At 36.4% G+C, this 4,215-nt stretch overlaps 1 protein-coding gene across 1 annotated transcript in view; it reads left to right on the top strand.

Annotated features, from left to right (window-relative positions):
* Window positions 1-4,215, top strand: part of KLHL13 (kelch like family member 13) — a 180,755-nt gene that overhangs the window by 69,156 nt on the left and 107,384 nt on the right. The gene's annotated exons all lie outside the window — the stretch shown is intronic.

Genomic DNA, 4,215 nt, shown 5'->3' with positions numbered 1-4,215 from the left:
GTATGCGGGCCTTCCTCTGTTGTGGCCTCTCCCGTTGCGGAGCACAGGCTCCGGACGCGCAGGCTCAGCGGCCATGTCTCACGGGCCCAGCCGCTCCGCGGCATGTGGGATCCTCCCAGACCGGGGCGCGAGCCCGGTTCCCCTGCATCGGCAGGCGGACGCGCAACCACTGCGCCACCAGGGAAGCCCTGATTTGAATTTTTAGTTTTAAAGCATACCAATGAATAAATACTTGTATCTGTTGCTTACGAATAGATGTCTCAACGAAGTATTTTTTAAAATAGTACTGCCCTGTGATTGTGTGTACCTTTCTGTTATTTAAAATTCCAGTTAAAACTTTTTTAGGGAGTTCTGAGAAATTGAGACCTTCCTCTGTCAATTTAGGATTTTAAATTCGTGGTTTAAAGAAACATAGCCTTTACTTTGCAGGTGTGAAAGAGTATCCCTTATTCCCAATAGTTCAATTGTATGGTTTGGGTGAAATATTTGAAATAATATGCTGGAGTTGTCTGTATCATGGTTCTGACAGTTACTAGTGTAGTCTTGGTTAAGTTTTTTAATTGCTCTGGGCCTTAACTTTCTCGTCTGTGAATTGGGGATAATAATAATACCTATATCTCAAGGTTGTTTTGAGGATTTAAAAAGTGTCTATTGGGTGTGTGTGTTTGTGTGGAGAGAGAGAGCTTGGCAAATAATTCACGATATATCAGTGCTTGTGTTGAAATATAAATATGGGATTTAAACTATTTTGAAAATACAATATTTGTGTTACTAAATTCTAAAGTACTTTAAAAATAGGTGTGTCTTAAGAGAATATGGAAAGGGGGGAAAGGCTGAAGTATAAAGGGGACCCATATAACGTCACTGTTATTTGAAAAATACCATGCTAGGAATTGTACATAATATTCCCATCAAGGAAATATTGTATGAAAGGTACATGCTTGTTGGAATGTGGGCAAGGGGCTGTAAGGTAGACTCGTTCAGAGATACCGAAAGCCAGGAAATCACAGCAGGAATCATGTGTTGCCATGTTGGGTGAAAAGATAGAAGAGTAGATTGCTGGGCCGGTTGGAGGGGGGAGGTTGTGCCGAATACCTAATGGTGAACTGAGTCTGTAGAGTTCAAGCACTGCTGAAGCAGGGATTCTATATCACACATTTGGAAGAGGAACTAGTAGGACAGCAGGATTTCCTAAGCTCAAGTTGATAACTGTGGTGGTTATAGCATAATTGAATTTGTTTCCATTATTATTATTGAGATATAATTGCATACAGTAAAATACACAAACATTTAAATATACATCTTGATTTTTATACATGCAGACATCCAGGTAACCACAATCCAGGTCAAGATAGAAAACAATGCCATCCCTCCAGAGAATTCCCTCCTTCCCCTTTCCAGTTCATGTCCCCTCCCTTCCTACTGACTTACATATTTTGGGTTAGTGTTGCTTGTTCTTGAACTTCATGTAAATGGAGTCAAACACTGTGTATTCTTTTGTGTATGGCTTCTGTTGTTCAAAATAATGTTTTTGAAATCCACCATCCTTGCAGGTATCTGTAGTTTCTTCTTTTTTTATTGCTCTGTAGTGTTCCATTGTTTAAATATACCACAGTTTGTTTATCCATTTCTTGTTGAGAGTCACTTAAGTTATACCCATTATTTATTTGGCTATTATGAATTAAGCTGTTGTTGACATTTTTTAACAAATCTTTTTGTGGCCATATACACTCATTTCCTTTGGATATATACCTAGAAGTAGGATTGGTGGGTCATAGGAGATGTATACATATATTTATTTAATTTATTTAACATTCATAGAAACTGCCAAACACTTTTTTAAAGTGGTTATACCATTTTCTTTTCTGACAGTAATAAGTGAGAATCCTCACAAACTCTTGGTATTTAATTTTAGCTATTCTCTTGGGTATATAGTTGTTTCCCACTTTGGTTTTCACTTTGCATTTTCCTCACGTGTTTATTAGCTATTTGTCTTTTAGAAGTATCTGTTCAAATCTTTTGCCCATTTAAAAAATTGGGGTTTTTTTCTCTTTGAGTTTTAAGAGTTTTTAAATTTTTTATTGATATTTAGATGTATGTATTATGAATATTTTCTTCCAGTCTGTAGCTGGCCATCCCATTTTCTTGTTTGTGTCTTTTGGTGAGCAGTTTTATTTTTATTTCATTTTTTTGAAGTTCAATTTATCATTTTTTTTCTTTTATGCTCAGTAATTTTTGCATCTTTCTAAGAAATCTTTACCCTCCCAAATTTCAGGCTTTCTTCCTGATGTTTTATGGTTTTAGCCCTCACATTATAAGTGCATTCTTGACCAGAAACTTAAATAAATGACCTTATGACCTGTTTGTATACACAAATTACGGATCAGTTTCATATTCTAAATGAAATACAAACCAAACACATTTACGAATGTATGAAAAGTATTAACCCTTTGTGACTAGGAAAGTTCTACCCCAGAGTGTGAATTCCTTAATACCATGAAAGCTACTCATATGACGCATCCTGTCAATAGATCTCATAAGAAATAAAAGGTACAGTAAATGCTGAAGGTGTTTGAAAAAAAATTCATTGCCCATAAGAATAAAGAATTAGTGATAGAAAGTTGCACTCTGAACAAGGAAAATAATTATCTCTCTGAAACCAAGAAACAAGCATCGCACTTAATGATAAATGTAAGAGTTGTTCCTTAAGCAGCAACAAAACAAAGATGCCCTCTAATCACCACTTTAAAATATGTATCTATAAACTATGGCCAACGTCAATAAAGAGGCATACTTAGCAGGAAGGAGGAGACAAAAAAATGATCAAGTTTTAGAAGATAGACTCATGTGCCTGCAAAAGCTAAGACATAAAAACAAGTTCTTAATTGACAGAATTTTAATATAAGTTCTAAATATAGTTAGATATAAGATAAAAATAAAAACCAGTACCTTTTATCTATATTACAGATAGTCATTTAAAATATATAATGGAAAACATTCCATTTACAAAAGCCATAAAATGTAAATATTTAGTAATAACCCCAACAAAAATTTCTAGGACCTATATGAACAAAATTTTAAAATTCAGCTGAGAGGGCTTCTCTGGTGGCGCAGTGGTTGCGCGTCCGCCTGCCGATGCGGGGGAACCGGGTTCGCGCCCCGGTCTGGGAGGATCCCACATGCCGCGGAGCGGCTGGGCCCGTGAGCCATGGCCGCTGAGCCTGCGCGTCCGGAGCCTGTGCTCCGCAACCGGAGAGGCCACAGCAGAGGAAGGCCCGCATATCACAAAAAAAAAAAAAAAAAAAAAATTCAGCTGACAGATATTTTTTTAAAATGGAGAGACATGTGATGGTCCTTGATTAAAAGGCTAAATTTTGGAAAGAGCTCTTCCCAAATTGTTATATAGATTTATCACGAATTTAATAGAAAATTTAAAATTTTGTCAAGGTGATTATTCAATAAGATAATGAATGTATGAAAGAAATGTATCCCCATTGCTTAATACAATGTCTGACATGTAGTAATTGCTGGTCAAAAAAATCTTATTTTTCTATTTATAATTCAACAAACATTTATTGTGTAATTGCTAAGTGCTAAACATTTTCAGGTGCTAAAATATGATGATGAATATTAAAAGTGATGAAACTTTGTTCTATTGGAGAAAGTTAACATCGAAAATTAGTAAACAAGGTAGGAAGATAAAGAATTAAGGGTGGAGGGTGGCAGTGAAGAATAGCATCAACCTGTTATTAGTCTTAGATGTTTTTGTTGTTGTTGATTCATTCTATGTAATTTTTATTGAGATTTATTATGTGGTCTTACAGTGGTAAATTTTTGTAAATTTTTTTTTTTTAGGACCACTAGCTATCTATTCTACGTTTGGTAGTGTATGTATGTCCATGCCACTCTCTCACTTTGTCACAGCCTACCCTTCCCACTCCCCACATCCTCAAGTCCATTGTCTAGTAGGTCTGCGTCTCCATTCCCATCTTACCCCTAGGTTCATCATGACCTGTTTTGTTTTTTTTCTTAGATTCCATATATATGTGTTAGCATACCCTCCATACTGTTCTCCCTAGTGGCTGTATCAATTTACATTCCCACCAGCTGTGCAAGAGTGCTCCCTTTTCTCCACACCCTTTGCAGCATTTATTGTTTCTAGATTTTTTGATGATGGCCATTCTGACCGGTGTGAGATGATATCTCACTGTAGTT

Source organism: Physeter macrocephalus, chromosome 21 (genome assembly GCF_002837175.3).
Source record: "Physeter macrocephalus isolate SW-GA chromosome 21, ASM283717v5, whole genome shotgun sequence".
Lineage (NCBI taxonomy): Eukaryota > Metazoa > Chordata > Mammalia > Artiodactyla > Physeteridae > Physeter > Physeter macrocephalus.
This window is presented reverse-complemented; position numbering and strand designations above follow the sequence as displayed.